Genomic DNA, 19,498 nt, shown 5'->3' with positions numbered 1-19,498 from the left:
AATTATTTAATGCCATTTATATTTGTGTTCATTATTGTCTCTTGCTGTGACTTTGGGTGATCTGGCTCATCTCCATAGCTCCATTCCACCTCCAGCAGTGGCATCCATGATTTGCATGCCATGCTTGTCTTTGCTAATCATGCCGTGCTTCTCCAACAAGACTTGCAACATCAGAACATGGCTGTTCATCTAATTAAGGTGCTAATTGAATTAAATGACTCTGGTAATGAGTAGACGAGTAGCATAAAAAGCAAAGAGTCAGAACAGGCTAATTAACAAAAGAGCCTGGCTTAATTATAACACTTAAAATACATGCAGCACTGCCCTCCCATATTGTTAATTGGTGCACAGGGAAATTTATGATAATTGGGGTAATGATAGTTGCATGAGGGGCTGTTCCCTATCCTGCAGGAGTAATTATAAAATGCGACGCATTTTGGTGTTAATTAGTGCTCAGAATATTATAGTGCTTGAATCCCTTAAGTCTTCTGGTGATATTTGATTCTGTCTTGTTTTGTTGTGGTTTTTCCCTGGTTGACTTGCAGTCCAAACAACTGAGACCACACCATTTTTTTTAATTATTTTTTTTTAAATCATGGATACAAGCTGAGAGTTTTAGGATTAAGACAAAATTTAAAACAAAGTTTTGATATAATACTCCAGTCCTGGGGACCTACTGCTCTGCACATTTTGTATGTCTCTGTTCTGCAAGGACGTGTACAAGGTGGTGGCCTGGTGGCTAGAGCCACTTCCCCTCTGCCCTCATCAGCTGAGGTGCCCCTCTGAACGTGCAGTCTCTGAAAAACATTTGTTTTGGTTGTTTTTTATGTCAGTTATTTCATGCATTTTGACGGTGCTGCACAGATAAGTTATTGCAATAATGGTCTCCACTGGTGCAGTGGTCCACATCAAACATCTCCTCTTGGCTGAATTTGCTGTAATTTACCTGAGCTTTTGAATACATCCAAAATGCTTAGCCCTGTAATGTCCCTTTATATTTGCGGGCTGCAAGATAAAAATCCCTAATGTCTCTGTATTAAAAGAGCTTGCCTCGTTTACAAATGTAATTTGAATTGAGGATAGTCTTCCAATATCCCTCTCATTTGGGTAGCAATTGAATAGCTCTCTATTTGGAAAGCTCTCTTTTTCTTTTGTGGACTCTGGCGGCTGATGGAGTGATTAGAGGTGCTGGGAGCTGTTAGAGATTAGTCAAGCAGAGAGAGCATAAATTGGCAAGGATGTTTTATCAGCGCGTGTCACAATATATGAAAGCAGATGTGCGTGCGTAAAGCTGCTATCCCACATTACACTCAGCGAATAATTGACATCTTTTTTATTCCCACAGATTACCACTCTCACTGATCACGCCGTCACGTCAAAGTGAGCACTTCATTCGCCTTGTATGCATGCCAGATCTATTTTGCTTTGGTAATGGGCTGATATTACCGCTGCACAAAGACGATGAAGACATCAGTGTGATAGATAGGCAAAAGATTAAATGGGATCTTTATGACTTCTTTGATCATCAGTTATGACTGCATGATAAGATGAGCCAAGTTGGGTGCTGATTTGTTCTTTATTGGATGCAAACATTAGCCAGGGGCAGCCAAGCTTGTGCTGATGCTCTCATTTAAGGTGGAACAGAGCCTATACATGTTTCATGCAATGTGAAGAGGGTGGGAGTGGGGATAGAGGATCTCTGTCGACAGATTCACAACACATACTGTTTACATGGTACTTGAAAACATGGGTTTATAACAGTAATTGCAGTGCCTTTTTAAGGACTGCTTTTTCTTGGTTTTAAATTATTCAAAATTTGTGGTTACATTTAAAATATATTTAGAATTCAGAAATATATAGAATACATGTGATATTCATTCCTGATTTCTAACATATACTTAGGCAGGATCATTCAGTAACATTTCTTTATTTGCAGAAAAAGAGACTTGCTCAAGTGTCTTTTTGTTGGTCTCTGGAAAATTCATTTTTATTTTAATTTTATTTTACTATTTTTTGTTTGTTTGTTTTGTTGAGATTTATTTGTCTAATTATATATATATATATATATATATATATATTTATATATTTTTTTTCATTTTAAACATATTCTTGCCATTTCCACCTTAAATCTGATTTTTTTCCTTTTTAAACAACATTTTTTTCCTGCTATGCAGATCAAGGCTTGGGCACTCAGCGATGACAGATACTAATGTCTAAATCAGCGTCCCAGACCAGACTGGGCTGTTGCTCGTGTTCTCAGTTGAAATGTCACCTGTTCCCATCCACCGATTTGCATAATGCAAAGTTTCTCACTCGTAAAATACAGATTAAGAGGAGAGATGGGGAGCCATTCGTAAAAAGCTGAGAGTCATTTCATAGCACTGGCTCCCCTGGTGATTAACTCACTCACCACCATGGCCAGCACCGCTGAAATGTTAACGCTACAGTATTAATTACATGCCTACAAACTACTCAGCCACGCCGTAATGACTTCTGAGCACGTTGGCGCATGAGTGCATGTGTTATAATCAAGGTGTGAAATCACGGAGCACCGGTTAGATGTACATACTGAGCATTGTGCCACATTCATGACCATCCATTTAGAAGTGCAGCTCTGCATGCTATCAAGGGCTTTATACTGACATGAGTCAAAACATATAAGGATGGATCAGCACTGCAAAAAGTGGTAAACTTAAATTGTTACTTTAAAGAAATATTACTACCAGATTAAATCATGTAAAGCAGCATGGTAATGTATTTAGGTTGATTCAGCAATATTGATATTTTTGACTTGAATAAAACAAGATAATTTATATTTTACCATTTTTAATACCATTTTTTCAGCGAGGGACCTCCGATACATATTGCTATAAAATTAAGGATTGCTGACTTACAATAACATTCACATGTTACCATATTCATGTGTATCAAATGTTTTTGAAACTCAGCGAATACATGCCTCACAGACATGATAAATATATCTATAGAAAGCTTTAAAAAATTTTTTTTTTTTTTTTTTTTAATGATGGCTACCCCTTATTAAAGACCATAAACATAAACCAATAAACTATAAACACTGCATGAAAAAAAAAAAAAAAGAAAGAAAATATTTGCATGAAATCAATGTTATGGATATTACTAAAACGTAAAAGCTGAAAACTCTGATGCAGAACATCAATTGGGAGTATTGTTGGATTAATATTATGTACAAATTTGCTGCCAGAGAGTAGGCAGAAATTTTTGTCTGATTTGCGATCGTTTAACTGACACTGTCAGCTCAAATTCTAAAATGTATAAGTGGCATCATCCCAGTGGTGTCGTGGTGGGACCTCACTTGTCTTCTTGACAGCCTAACAATAAACTCCATCTTTGGGCCTCTAAATACTAAATACACAGAACGGCAGGACAGTTGAATTGCTTTGCGCTTGATAGCGACCTACTGTGAACATTTTCTCCTCAATTTGTAAGCCTGTTGCAGCAGTAGGTGAGAAATGACGCAACGCAGCTAACTCTAGCATAAATTGACACCTGACCGAGGACTTCTGAAACACCAGCCTTATTAAGGCACGCAGGGTCACCTTTCATCCCCTGCACTGCATGCAAGGATTGCTGCTGCTGCGCCGATAACGCTGGGTGGTTGATAAAGTCGACGAGTAATGGATTTTTACTAATGAGAAAAGTGTCGCTGATTATGACGAATAGCCTTGGACCAACAGGCTAAGCTGCTACACAAGCCTCCAATTGTTAGCTGCACAGGTTTTGCATTTCATTATGTACAGCCCCACTTATGTGCAAACCCTGCTCACACTGTGCTGCGTGCTCTAAAAAAACTAAAAAATACAGTTTTTCTAGTATATTCCTAGCCTCAGAAGTTATTATCCACCCTGGCATTTACAAAATTTGCCATCTGTATCATTAAAAAAAAAAAGAAAAAAAAAAAAAATAAAAAATAAATATATATATATATATATGTTTAAAACATTGCTGCCAGAATTTATTTGGCCATTTATTTGTTTTCTTTAACTCTGAAAGGACATTATCAATCAAAGATAAAATGTGGTGGTATCGGTTAGCTGATTTGTTTTATTTTCTGATTAGAATGAACAAAAAATATGTTTATGTGTAAGTGATGGACATTGTGATACTATTGTCACGAATCCGGTCCATGAACTTCCGTCTGCTCGCCACCAGAGGTCACTCTCCCACTACTATGGACTCTTGCACCACACCACTGTTGCACTTCACCCGGACTACAGTTCCCATCATCCACTGCACTGATTACACACTGATTGTTGATTGCACACAGCTGTAATCAATCACACATTCCCTATATAACACTCACTCTGATCCCTTCCCACGGCCGAGTATTGTTTAGCGCTTATCGCTCATCGTGTGATAGCTACTTTACGGAGCCTTTTCCCCTGTGTTAGTTTCTAGTTCCTAGTTCTAGTCTTAGTCTAGTCTCGCCGTGTTTTCTGATTTCCTGGTACCTGATTTTTGCCTGTTTATCTTAAGTTAACCCTTTGCCTGCTGTTTCGGACTGTGTTTGCACCTCGCCTGGACTCTAGCTCGTGTTATTGGATTACCCCTCATGTCAAGCCCTCTGGATAAGTCAAGTCAAGTCACAGTTGATCGTCATGAGTCAAGTCAAGTCACAGTTGTTCGTCATGAGTCAAGTCAAGTCACAGTTGCTCGTCACGAGTCAAGTCAAATCACAGTTGATCGGCACCAGTCAAGTCAAGTCACGGCCAATCTTCAAAAGTCAAGTCAAGTCACACATGAGTCAAGTCAAGTCACAGTTGATCGTCATGAGTCAAGTCAAGTCACAGTTGATCGTCATGAGTCAAGTCAAGTCACAGTTGATCGTCATGAGTCAAGTCAAGTCACAGTTGATCGTCATGAGTCAAGTCAAGTCACAACTGATCTTCATGAGTCAAGTCATGTCACAGTTGATCGTCATGAGTCGAGTCAAGTCAAGTCACAGTTGATCGTCATGAGTCGAGTCAAATCAAGTCACAGTGGATCGTCATGAGTTAAGTCAAGTCACATTTGCTCTTTCTGAGTCACATCAAGTCACAGTTGATCTTCATGAATCAGGTCATCACAGCTGATCATCCAGAGTCATGTCACATCACGTCTGTTCACTCAGGGTCCTGTCACTTCCTGTCTGTGGCACCCAGACCCTCAGGGACTGTTCATCAGTATCCCAGACTGGCATCCAGCGTGGAGGACCCACCATTGGTGGCTGCACGCGCAGCCGGTATCCCCAAACCCACTCACTCTAGCCCTCCTGTTCCTGAACCTATTCCCCCGTCTGTAGCGCTTCCCATAATGGGGATCGCTTTATGGAGTGTATGGACTGCATACACCACCACTGAGACTCTTGAAACAGCGGCGCCTACTATGATGTTTCCAGAGGTGGCGGCTGATGCTGCAGAACCTCCCAAAGTAGTGGAGTTCGCTGTTGTTTCCCCAGAGGCGATGGCGCCTTCTGCAGACGCTCGCTTCAACTCCTTGTGCGGTGGTGGCGCCCAGCAAGGCACTCGCAGCCTGTCATGTCATAGTCGAAGGAACCGTTAATGAACTCTCTGCCTGTCCTGTCACGGCTATGGAGGCCGTCTGTGAACTCTTTGCCTGTTCTGTTCCGCCAAAGGAGGCCATCTGTGAACTCTCTGTCTGTCCTGTCGCGGCTATGGAGGCCGTCTGTGAACTCTTTGCCTGTTCTGTTCCGGCCAGGGAGGCTGTCTGTGAACCTGTTCTGTTCCGGCCAAGGAGGCCGTCTGTGAACTCTCTGTCCGTCCTGTCACGGCTATGGAGGCCGTTTACGAACTATTGTCTCATCCTGAACTGGCCAAAGAGACCTTTTGCGAACTATTACCCTGTCTCAACCCAGCCAAAGAAGCTGTTTCTGAACTCTCTGCCTTATCTGTCACACCTGAAACTGTCTGTCTGTCACAATCCAAAACCCCGTCTTTGAACCCTTAAACCTGCCTGTCATGAACCCAGAGAATAATAATGCATTCTGTGTCTGTCCCTTTAACGCTGTCACTGCTCTAGAGAACATTGATGAGCTTCTTGTGTTTCCTGCCTTGGTCCCTGAAACCAGGAATGCACTGCCTGTGTTGTATAAAATTATCTATAGCAAAAGAAATAGAATTATACAAAAAAACAAAACAAATGAATATAAAACATCTATTTGTAAATGCACCAGTGTGAAGGCATTTAAGATTTATGTACATAAGATATGAAGTACAATAATAAATGCAATAAATACAATAAAACATACAAAATTAAATAATGCTTTAAGTTTTTTTCAGGAAGGTCTAACTGTATATTCAGAGCATAAGTACTCAAATGTAGCACGTTTTAATGTGCTTTTATTAACTCTTTTTATTATCAAACACATTCCGCAGTTTAGCAACAGTGTGATAATTACTGATTTCCCTATTTGGACGTTAAGTTTGGACTTTTTGGAAGGAACAAATGGAATGTGCAGTAAACCGAATGTAGCACAATAATTGTTTTACCTAAAATAGCTTGTTTTCATAATCCTTGGAAGCCAACATCGAACTTGAAAATAAAATTAATCACACAACCCGAAAGTGTAACCAGACTTTTAAACACTTAGTTCTTTCCGCCATCACCACTAATTAAACAGTAGCTTTTGTTGTGTCATTTTATGCTAGAGTTAGATGCGGTGTGTTGATTCTCACCCACTGCTGCAACAATTTATAAATTAAGAAAATGTTCACACTAGGCCACTATAACAGCTATATGTGCCGGCGCTGCATTGCTGTTCATTGCCTTCTATGGAAAGCACCGCCTGTGCTGCTGTTTTTCTTATAGGTTTGGAGTGTTGCTTACACTAGCCACTGTGTACACTGACTTTGCCACCATTCATAGCCCCACTATGATAATACACCAGCTATGCCACTTTTTTCAGAACTCTTCCTCTGCATAGCGCTCTGTGCGACTGTAGTCTAGCATTGCTTCATCCTCTTGCATAGAGTGAAAAAGCTGGAACACAGAATACAGAAGGTGCTTCTGTATCAGATTTATTTCTCTCACCCTTTTGCCTTAAAGCGGCGAGTTCCATATGAAAAGCAGGGGTTGCCCCGTATCAGAGGTACAATACTATCTGCTTTGCAAGCTCTAAAATGCTCTGACGTTGTGAGCGCATTATCAGAACACTCCCTCTCCCTGTTCGAGCTGAATCAGAGTGCAGGAGGAATAATTATCTTAATATTTGGAAAATGCCTGCTTCTATATTCAGATAGTCCTTATCACAGTGTTTCCGAGTTTGCTTCATGGGTACATAGTACAGTGCAGTCCCTATAAATAAGTGTGTATATTGACAGAATATGTGAACGTGGCTCTCTCCCCTCTAAAATGAGTGGAGTTCGGCATGCTGAATTCACAGTGTTAAACTGTCTCAGGCTTTTGCCTCTCAAGCACCCAGCATATCCCCTTCTTAGGGAGTGGAACTGGGCTTTATTTTGATGCAAGCCCACTTTGAAAGGGGTGCTCCTAATCCATAATTACTCCTCTGCTGAGTTTGAGCTAAGAAGTTTCTGCCTTTAAACCCCGAAACACACTGCACGATTTTCGGCTGTCCCAGATGAAAGATTGACATGGTGAAACAATCGTGGCGATTTCTGTGATCGTGGCTCCTAAACGGTGGTCTTGTGTCGTACAGTGAGAGAGGTTCAAAGATGGCAGTTGTCACGGTCTTGTGACCAAAGATAGCCTACAATACAGCATGATCATCGCACAGTGTGTTTGTTGCTACGATCCACGTTTACTGACCAATCAATAAAAATACGACATGAAATTAACGTGACATGGCGCTAAAACATAAAACTGCTTAACTCAAGCTCTTATGTCTTCCTCTTTTGCTGCTTTGCACTTTTTTCAACACACATAAAAACTACAATTGCGAAAGTGTGATTTATCATGCTCTTTTTGTTTACCACTAGAGCATGCTGATGACGTTTTATTCTTCTATAGTAACGTGCGTCATAGCCTGTGAGTCAATAGGTGTCATCATCGTACAGCCTACACGTCATAGCCAAGTTTATTAGATCCATGTCGCACAGTGTCTTATCTTATAGGATTGCTAAAATTGTGCAGTGTGTCTCAGGCTTAAGACAGAGGTGTCCAAAATCTGACATGCAGAGTTTAGCTCCAACTTACCTCAGCACACCTACCTGGAAGTTTCTATTATGCCTAGTAAGACCTTGATTAGCTGGTTCAGGTGTGTTTAATTGGGGTTGGAGCTGAACTCTGCAGGACAGTGGTCCTCCAGGTGCAGGATTGGACACTCCTGCGTTAAGAGTTCACTCAGGGATCACTCAGGCTTCCAACAGCCTTGGCAGTGTGCCAACTGGGACTGCATGAGGTTCTTGCAAAAACCTTTGCAAGACTTGATCTGCTAAGCTCACTTGTCATGACAAGTCCAACCCACATGCTTTGAGCCCAAGTGGTGGTGGTGTTTCCACTAAGTCTGGTAAGCTTCACTGTTGTGTGTCTAGTGCCAGAGAGATACCATCATGAGGTATGTGCGTCTTATGTTACTTTTTGGCATTTTCCTGCTTGTGAAAGGCTTAGAATAGTTTTAACTTTGTGTACACAACATATACCATGTTATGAGCATCACACACTTACCGAATCTGTAATAGTCACTGACCATCACATACTAACACAATGCCAGACTTTAAAGTTGTTCTGATCACAACAAACTCATGCAGAAACGTGCGCCTTTTTGCTAGGAGACGTGTGACAAATGAAAACAATATGTGTTAAATCGGCTCAAAATATCAAACATGTTTGATATCCTCCGACTGGATGGAATCATAGTCTGCAGCTAAAAAATTGGAGTCTGTGACCATCATACACTACATGATTTTCTATGAAATCTGTCAGCTCAAATCTACAGACTGCCTCTGACTTTTGGCAACTAGCGACAGCTTCTCAAGACAGTAAATCGACAGAAAATCGAAGCAAAAATCGTGCAGTGCAGTGGTTCTAAAACTGGGGTACGTGAGGTGACGGAGGGGGGTACGCGAACAAAATTCTTTCAGTGAATTGAGAATCACTGGTGTAGTGTATTCCAGCCTTTAGTCATAGTGGGACTTTGACTAGTGGGCAGATAGCCAATGGAAGCGGAGCCTGGGATATTTTAGTTGCTGTTTTGTTTATGTTTGTGTGGCAGTTGTCTGTGAGGGGCTGCCACTTACTTCTGTTTTGTTGTTTGTGTATTTTGTTATTAAAGTTTGTTAAAAATTTGCCATTTTCTGCCTCATTCTTACCTGAACTTCAACTTTGATACACAGACATAAATAAAAATTGTATCTGCTATTTTATTTTATTTTTCTAATCACCAGAACACGATTTATGTGTCCATGTTTTTAAATTGTTTTTTAAAGTCATATTAATTAGAGGATATGTTAGGATATCCTCCAAAGAAGAGGCACACTAACTTTTCAATTGCATGGATCACGGTTGTGGAGTTATCGCACGAGTTATTGTGGTTTGTTATTTGTAGCACCCCCTATTGGCTGAATTTTATGAAACTTGCTCTGCATGCTCGGAATGTCCTGTTGTCTATGTGTGTCAAGTTGCATTAAAGGTGGACCACGGCGGATTTGTCGGAGTCGAAGTTGGGGGGGCTGGGGGTTGTTCCAATATTGTAGGCCTATTTATTTATGTTTTAAACCATGAAGGTAAGCCAATGGATATCACACAAGCAACGTGCAAACTTTTCGCCAAAGAGTTGAATGTCTTAATCTCAGTCAATTCACCAGAAAGTGAAAGTAAAAACTGACAGAGCTTTCGGCATCTGATGCGACATTAACGGTGTGTATTATCTCAAAGATGACGAGAGACGAATCTAGCTACTTCATATGCTGATAAAGGTGTATATAACTGTTTTAATTTGCTGCCCTAATATTTCTCTGGTGGCCCGAACATGGTGAAAAAAATGTAGAAGAAACGGTGCTTGAAATACAGCTGCTCTTACTTTTCATTGATGCCTGCAGTGTTAATAAATGTAATTATAGGCCTATAATTCATTGCATAGCTGTTTTGAAAGACATTTTTAAAAACATTTTCAATGAGGAGTAAGCTAATAGCCTAATCTTGTATTATCCTCACAGCACGTCAGTTATGCGGTGATGCGTTATGAAATTATTGTGGGGCAAATTAGTTGTAATATTAATTTAATAATAGGTAAAAAATAACCTAATAATAATAGGCCTAATGATAAGAATGTAACGGGCCTACATTCATTGGAAATGCCAAATGCTCTTAATATTGCCAATATTTGATGCTTTTGACAATATCTCTGGCTATCGTCAATACATGATCATCGTCTTTCGACGCACCTGCAGCACAGAGAGGTTATCGCCCTGCGTGCCCGTCTGCTACGCTATATACGCGTTTAGCAGATATACGTCAGCTTGTAAAAATGGGCATCGCCTGGCCAATCAATTAACACTGATGAATCAGAATTATTTTGATAGATTTTTGTCAGGAGTGTCTAGGGATGATGTTATGCAAATCAGATAAATGGCTTAGGAGGAGTTTGAAAAAGTAGGGGTTTTTTTCCCGTCGTGAAATGTATGAAACCAGAATCAAGAATTCATAGTTATGATCCTAATGAGAAAATGCATGCACAGGGCAGTGTCTTTGTAGACACAAACACCACCACAGAATTATAGTGGCTCATAACATAATGATTGAGAGGGATTATTTTTTATAAGTCTGTACTTTATTTTTATGAAAAATTCTGCATAGTGAACATTGTATATCATTTAGCATTTGGTAACCCATATTCACTTGGGATTTTACTTCTTATCTAGTTTACCATGAAATAATAAATGAGTTCTATAAAATTTGTCATAAATCAATTAATCAAACAAAGCCATGCTTCAATTAATCATTTGGTTGTGTCACGCTCTATTTTGCAGTATAAATCATATACGTATGCATATTTATACATTTTGTCTGTCTGTATGGCTCGCTTAATATAAACTAACTTAGATAATGGAAATATGTTAACACCTAAAGTACAATGTATTAATCTAATCAAGCAGTCAATGTTTTATTATTAATACATGAATATTCTGAAATTGTAATCATTGTAATTGTAATTTTTTTCATCTTAGGACATTTTTTTTTTTCTCTGTATAATTACATATAGACTCTAAGGACCAGATTTACAACAGCTTGTTCCAAACCTTCTTTTGGTGTTAAAGAAAAAAACTTTCAGGATTTACTAAAGACACTCAGTGAAAAATTAGCAATGAAAAAGGCTTGGACACTTTTTTTTTTTTTGCAGCTGATATGATTGCATATTGCAAAATTTATGGGAGGAAAGTAATTTAAATAAATCGTGCAGTGTGATTTACTAAGGTTTGAAGTAGTCAATTTACTGGTATTTGCACCATTATTTAACACCCCCAAAAACCTGTCTCAACCCATTTTGCGCTTGACATGGCTGCAATAGTTAATAATAGCTAATTTACACTGCTCCTGGTAGATTGCGTTGGTCATTATTGAAATGAACTGACTGCGTTTTTTTAAGATCTTGTAAAGTAAAATCACACTGCATTTTCCTCTCAATTTGCTTGTGTCTTTAGTTTGTATGATTAAAATTAGCCTTCATTTTCTTTATGCAGAATAATATTTGTCTTCTGATCTTGAGGTGAAATATGACCTGGACATGTTCTTCACAGGTTTGGTGACATTCTCCCATATAGACCACACCTCTTAGACGCAGCAACTGAGTGTCTTGTGTTTCTTTGAGCTGAATGCCCCTGCTGGAGTGCCTATTAAATCCCGGAGATAAACAACTGCTCTATACACTGAGCTTTAAGAAGACACTCAGCGGTTAAGCAAAGCATACATAACATCGACATGATGAGTGTGCACTTGTCACTGTCATCACAGACTTGTGCTTTGGGGAATGTGTGAAATGGGAGGGTCAGGGGAGAGGGCAAAGCTCATAAACGGTCCTGAAAGGAGCCAAATAATGGGATCCCTGATGTGGAACGACCATTGAAAAGCTTGCTTATGTAAATAAGGCAGAGATGTTGAAATCCATTATGAGGCTCATTTACATAAGGCGCTTCAAATGGGATGTGCAGGACATCCCAATCTACGAGCCCCCTCCACCAAATGCAAGAACCCTTCTCGCACCCACGACCTTAAAGAGAAGAATAGGGCATATACTCCAAACATGGACAGACGCACAGGTCTCAGAGGATATCATCAATGTCATTGTTATTCACTCGTAGACCAGCGAAGGTTTCAACTCGGCGTCCTCCTCTGATCTCCATATCATCCCTAACAGGCCGACACTGTATTAGCCAATCATCTTTGATAGATGAAGCATGGAAATTAGTGGCAGACTTAAAGTGATAACCACAAGCAGAGCTAACATCCTATTATGGCAGACTTAATTGATGAGCTCATTAGGATCATTATTAGAGAAATTGATTTCAAATAGGCACTTAAATCCTGCCTGCTAAAAAGGTGGAGGAGAAACACTCCACAATGCTCTCTGAATCCCTAAAATACATAATGGAGCAAATAATTTAATCTGCTTTCTTTAATTAATTATTTGAGATGGCATAATGTGATCGCGTAACGCGTAAGCCGCATAAGCCGCATAAGCCGCATAAGCCGCATAAGCTGTTAAAACATTTATTTATCAAATCAACCCTCTTGGCAACATTAATGACTGCTCATTGTGCGTTCCCCTGTAATTTATTAATTAACCGTAATCTTAGGCATTCAATTACTCGTGTGCAATGGGTAATTTAGAGGTGTACAAAGTACTTCTTGATTGGAGCCTTAAAAGAGAGCACTCCTTACATACATTTTCAAATCTATTTATAGAAAATGCCTGTCTTTAAGAAATTATTAACATCTATCTACCTGCATTTACACTATTTTTTTGTTTGACAACTCACCAACATGAGTATTTCCTCTGCTCAGGATTCGTGATGTCATACAGGTTCTCTAAATTAAAGTTACACTGTTAAAAAGGTGGTCACTGTCCATAAACGGTTACTGTAGCAAGTAAAGTGGCTTTTAGATTTTCTTTTATCGTCTTAGGGGCCTGAATTTGTGATTCAGTTGCCTTACGATGTCATTCAAATGTTGCTGATCTCCATGAGTCTAACATCAGGGTTTATTTAAACAAATGATTTTTATTTGAATTATATTTTTGATTATTTAAAACAACTTTACACTGTTTTATGTTGTAGGAAAGTGTCTGATTCAGAAAATTCTATCTGCTATCTGCCAAAACTGGGTGAGGTCATACACATGGATGCCGTGGTGCACTTTTTTTACATACCAGTAAGGTAAAGTACAGTTGGACATTGTGTGTTACAGTCTGATGTCTTACTTGACTTGTATTCCAAAAGCTTTCCTGTCTGGTGTTTGGTTTTAGGCTCTCAAGGAGCTTCAAACAAGCATACATGAAGAAAATTACCAGATAGTTGTCAATAATTTTACAATATGGCAACTCCTTTGACATTAGCAAAGGGCAGCAACAAACATATCAGTTATTTTCGGTGGTAACTGGCAGCATGTTATGCTGCCCATAGATTGGTAAATAATGCAAAATATTGCTTTATTACAACTGAATTATGCGTTTTTATTTCAGTGTTAAAATACTTTGACAACTGTATGTTTTTGAGATGTCTAAAAACCAGTTTGAAGAGTCTGTATGTTTGTGGTTTAATTTGATAGTTGTGAAAAGAAATGACACAACCTTTGAGGTAGTGTTATATTAGTTTCATTTAGATACTATTATTGTTTTTATTAATAATTTGAATGTTTTTATTTCATATTTTTAGTTTTAATTTTAGTTAAAACTTTAATAATATTTTGGAGTCTTTTGGTCTTTTTTGTTTTTATTTTAAATATGTTTTCATAGTTTTTTTTATTGAAACTTTTAAATTTTAGTACAGGTTTTAGTATATGAAAATAAGAAATGTTGCATTGGAAACTAGCTGAAATAAGTTTTATTATTATTTTTTTTTAATATTTTATTTTATTTCAGTTAAAATGTATTTTATTTCAAGTACGTGTTATAAAGCTTTTAGTTTTCGTTAACTATAAAAACTCTGCTTTGAGGTAAAAGTGGCAGATACTACCTTCAATTCCTGTGAAATTCCTTCTTACACTTTCAGAAAAAAAGTATGTCAGTACTGTCAGTATGTTATGTGTTCTCAAGTGACTTTTATTGGACAAAAAGTTAAAGTGACGCTTTATCTGTGTTTTGTCATTTTGTCAATGTACTGTAATGCAACCCTGTCACCTCGTCAGCTAAATGAGTAGTATTTTCTGGAAAGTTTTTCTGCTAAAGTAATACACTGTAAAAAAATGCATACAATCTAAATTATACAGCCAAATGGACAATAAAACAATAATAATCATGTGCAGTTCCATTTGGTTCCACCATTTAGTTGGATTCTTTAAATGGCGCCCTTAAACAAGTCCAGTCTCCCACTGGTAATTACAACACTGTGGTAGAATCCATGTGTGCTTGTCTCTTAAAAATGATAATTAAACTCTAACACCCACTTGTGTCTGATGCACTGCTTTTAAAATATGCATACCATTGTAAACAGTGTATTGCTAGTTCTTTGCCATTTTAAAAACACTAAAATTTTGTATCCCTGAAAGCTTTTATTAACAGAGTGATAGCATTTGATTCTTAGACACATTTGCTGGAAATTTTGAATTTTCCTTAACTGGTACTTGGCCTCAAAAGTGAAGGACAATACAAAATCCTCTATTGAGGGGATAATACAGACTGTTTGCCACTAGTGGGACATGGACCATTATCAAGACTCTATTCAGTGAGAGACGTTAAAGCTTGTGTGGCTGCTCTCTAAGCCACAGAAAGTCCATCCTCAACTATCCCCCTCACTTGATTCAGTATGTTTAAATTGGTTCCCCAGTGCATTGATATTTCATCCATCCATATTGTGCTGCAAGTAAGGATTACACGTTTAGAGGGAACAGATTGTTTGCTGGCATAAAGGTGGTCTTAGCTCACTGAAGCCCTTATCAGCTGTGCAAAGACTCTCATGCATTCAGAATGCTAAAATCCCATTTAATTGAATTTATTTTTAGACACAAGCTTAGAGTTTTTTGGCATTCAATTTTACTTGGCCTTTCGGGATGCTTACATCTTCCTGTGATTTTGTCCTTGTCAAAAAAGGAACTTGCAAATATTTTATCAAATTGCCTTTTTTACACATTCTACCCCACGTTCTGAAAAAGGGGCTATCATATATATATATATATATATATAATTTCTTTTGAGGACTGATTTAGTGTCTTTAAAAAACGCACTGGTGGGAGGCTATTCGGGGAGATGTTACCATGCCGACAGGCAACACATCAGGAATGAGCACTATAAGCGATGCTATCTCCGCACTCTGATGTATTTAATGCATTGGCGTGTGGACAACCCCGCACCAAATGTATGGCTCTTACAGATGTAGAGCGGGTCACAACATGCTGCAGATTGTGTCAGCCAAAGCCGTTTATTAAGCCAGACGACACTATTCATAATCTATATCTCTCGTTCACATGCTTTGGGGGAGAAATGTCATATTTTTCTGGCTATAACATGATAAAGAATGATCAGAAGTGGTGGTCTGGCCACTGGCCTACATGTGAAATAGGCTGCAGAAATCTACACTTGCATTTTAGCATCAAGGTTTCACTGACAGTATATTTTCTCATGCCATAAGTGTCAAAACAAACAAAACAATAGCTGTTAAATGCATTGTTTATGTGTCACATGTCTTGAAGTTGCAGTGTATTTTACTGCAATTTTTTTTTACTGTAATTTCTAGTGCTTCCAAATTGAATTTATTAAAAATAATGACAAACAGGTAAATAATTCAAACAGGTTTTTTCAAACCTTCTATTATCTGTCTTTGGTCAGCCAAACAAATAGACCTGTCCCAAACTCACACCATTGATTGAGTCTGTGTTGCTGTGTTTCACACTTTTCAAGATGTCAAAATACAAATGGGCTGCATCTAAGCCCTTGCTAATTACAGTAAGATAAGTTAATTATTTCATTATAATTAAATTAGGTAAAGTAAAAAAATTTCATCACCTTTAAATTTATGTCTCATATGCATTTTTATGAGGACATCAGCACTGCCCTCATAGTTACGGTGTGTCCTTATAGAGTCGGTATGTAAAAACTATTTTAGTGTCAATTGTTGTAAAATGCAAAGAATGTAACAAACTTTAACTCGTTTGTATGTATAGTTTTGTTGATGCGTCACCTCCCTCCATTTGGAAAGGAGGTCTTGCTGAGTGACTCGTTCTTTAATGAAACCCTTGACTGCTTTAGTGTGCAGTGTGATTTAAGTGCTGTATATGAGGCTATGATTCAAAAACTTGGATATGCATCAGCACTGCATGTTATCTGGGGCTCTTCATGCACAGTTGCCCAAATGACACTTTAATGGCCCACTGTAAGGGCTACTTATTTTGTATCTGTATCCAGTGGCTAATGATGATAAGGTGGGGGACTATGGGAAGGTTTGCGGGCAGGCAGACGCTATGTCTTCAATGGTCCCTGGGTTTACAATTTCATGTTAAAGGTTTTCTCATTTTACCTCATTACGCACATTTGCCGTAGTGTTTTTGTGTAACTATGCACTCTCAATCTCTTTTTGCAACTTGAAGGACAGGGAGGGTCAATGGATGTGTGTAAGATGCAAGTCCTTTTTCAAATAAAGGGAAATTAAGCATGAACTTTCTCAAACTTCCAATCCATTAATATAAATAAATAAATAAATAAATAAATAAATAAATTAGTTTTGTAAAGAAATTCATATATAGGCAAGTGTGTCCAGACTTTTCTCTATATTGTAATTTCAATTCATTCATAATGACTGTGTATGCTCTATATTTCGAAAACGTTTTGTCTCTTTGTTTCTGTTCCCTTTATTGTTCATGTATAAATATATATGTTTTTTTGTGCTCAGTTCATGTTACATACTGTGCTTAAAGAAAATGAATCCTACTTTTTGGACCATACATTTTTTTTTTTTTGGGCAATTTTATCATGTCTTTATTTTACAATTATGAGAATCACCACTGAGAATAGCAAGAATTTAAAACATGAACATGGTGTGATCTGCTTTCTTAGTTGCTGGTATTATGGTGGCAGTTGTTTCTACTGGTGCATGTGCCATATGTTCTTTAAGGCACATGCAACTGAAGTCAAGGACGAGAGCTTCTTTAGCACAATATTGCATGTTTTTCCGTTGTCCTGCCCCAATCACACAACTTCATGTGAGCTCATGCGTTCATGAGTACTCCCACCGAGCCGGCCGAGTAATGTTCACATCACCCAGAACTTCTATTCAGCCTCAGGTCACTGCCTGGCTGAACTGACCACATGCGGCACACATGGAGGCTGATGCTCAACACTGGAGCCAAGTGGCCATTTCATCAAAGCTTAATGCAGTCACTCACTTCTGGAGAGTGAAGCTCCAAAGTCTATGAATTATTACAATCCCAGTCAATCTTGGCATGCTGGCAGTGGGCCCTGGAGTGTGAAGGCTTTTGTCTGCTGTTTAAGTTACCATGGAAGATGAAATAGTTACAGCGACACCGTATCCTGGCCCGGCGCTCCCTTATCGGCCTCTGCGTGTATCTTCTATCTTTAGAGAATGTTTTCTCTTTTTACCCGCTATCAACATTGTATAAATGGAAAAAAGGAATCTCATTTCTCTTACTTTGGCAAGGCTTTTCTCAGCATTATAGAGGAGGTGCCACCAGCGGGTGGCACTGAGCCATAAGCACAACAGGAGAGCATGCTTTGAAGCTTTGTCAGTGTCTGACAAAAAATCAACAAAATGGGCTGTATAATAATCAGAGTATATTGCTGTAGAGATTTAGAAAAGTCACTAAATGCATTTGATATAGTTGCTCTACAACTATGTAACTTTTGGGGGTTGAATAATTTTGTACATGAACGTTTAGATTTTTTCCCCATTTTTTAATTTTTTCGTCAACTGCGTCCTCTAATCACTTAAATGTGTATTATTATTATTTTTTTTTTATAATAGTTTGTTGATGGCTTGGTTGAATAGTTTTCATAAAATTGTTTACAGCAGCAGAATATCTTGCCGGTCAAGGGGGTTAAATAACTTTGATTGCAACTATCTTATTGTAAACAATTCATATGTACATCACAATATGGAAGAAAAGATCTGTCGCTAATTTCGATTACATTGCAACTAAGGCCCCGTCCACATGGAGACGCGGTTAGCTGTATACGCATATACATTTTGTATCGTATAGGCGTTTCGTCCACACGGATCCGGCGTTTCGGGAGAGTGAAACCGATATTTTTTGAAACCGGGTCCCAGAATGGATAAAGCTGAAAATGCCGCCCTTGCGTTTTCGTGTGGACAGCGAATCCGTATATTTTCTGAAACGATGACGTCATCAGCCCACGTCTCGCCCCTAGTCAGACACCGCTACGTCACGTAACAGCAACAAAAACATGAACAAACACTGAACGATTGTCTTTTTATTAACTAACATTAACACAGATTAATAAATGTATTGTTCCATGTTTGTTTGTATACCACTCGCAAGGTTTATATGCATAGTCCAAGTCTTCTTCTCCATTTTTAGTGTATCTCTGTGGCAGAATTACAGTGCCACATACTGGTCTGGCATGTATACTACATCGTTTTGTGTTGGTTTTGTGGTTTCGTGTGGACGCAGATATTTCTTGAGACGAGGGGAAAAAAGATCGGATAGGCAAAGCTCTGGCTTCGTGTGGCCTAAATGTCTGTGGGGTTAACCTGGATGTGTCATTATTCAGGTAGCTACTGTAGCTATAAACATGTTGATAGATTAACTACCTTTAAACGGCAAAATCTCCTCCAAACTTGCATGACAGTAGCTGTGGCTGTAAGGAGACGCTCTAGCACCACTTGTGGTAGTACTTACAAAAGAGCACATACTTGCATTGTATTTTTGAATTATGATCTGACAGATATCAGAGTGCAACAATGGACAACACTGAGGTTGTGTAGCATGTGTGTTAGTGCAGCTTAGCTTAGTTGCACCCAAATTCACTCATTTTTGCTTACGCTTTCTCCATCTAGTGAACTACTGTACAGGTACAAGTAATTGCTATATAATAAAGAAGAAATAAGTGAGAGGTTTTGGACATAAATCAAAATTGCAGTGCTAGACAGTCAGTCCTGAAGATCAGATTTAAGCAAGAGATCTAGCATTTCTAGCATGTGAACAAAGCCTTAAGATGTGGTCACATTTACCTTTGCTGTGTGAACTATGTGGATCTTGTTTGGAAATGTTTTGTGAGGGAGAAAAATTTCCCCACACAGATTTCACTCATGTTCAAGTTTAGTTGTGTATACACCTTGCCGACCAACAGACGACAGGTGACAGCACCTTTATGTCG

The 19,498-nt window shown here is 38.6% G+C and overlaps 1 long non-coding RNA gene across 1 annotated transcript in view; it reads left to right on the top strand.

The window, feature by feature from the left end:
• Positions 1–8,177: 8,177 nt before the first annotated feature.
• Positions 8,178–19,498, top strand: part of LOC107690219 (uncharacterized) — a 17,442-nt gene continuing 6,121 nt past the window's right edge. The window contains exons 1-2 of the long non-coding RNA XR_001634413.1: positions 8,178–8,327; positions 8,878–8,880. This is a non-coding gene — a long non-coding RNA (uncharacterized LOC107690219). The remainder of the gene's footprint in view (positions 8,328–8,877; positions 8,881–19,498) is intronic.

This window comes from Sinocyclocheilus anshuiensis, unplaced genomic scaffold (genome assembly GCF_001515605.1).
Source record: "Sinocyclocheilus anshuiensis isolate Anshui unplaced genomic scaffold, SAMN03320099.WGS_v1.1 scaffold2524, whole genome shotgun sequence".
Classification (NCBI taxonomy): Eukaryota; Metazoa; Chordata; class Actinopteri; order Cypriniformes; family Cyprinidae; genus Sinocyclocheilus; species Sinocyclocheilus anshuiensis.
The sequence above is the reverse complement of the archived record's forward strand: the minus strand, read 5'-3'. Positions and strand labels throughout refer to the sequence as shown.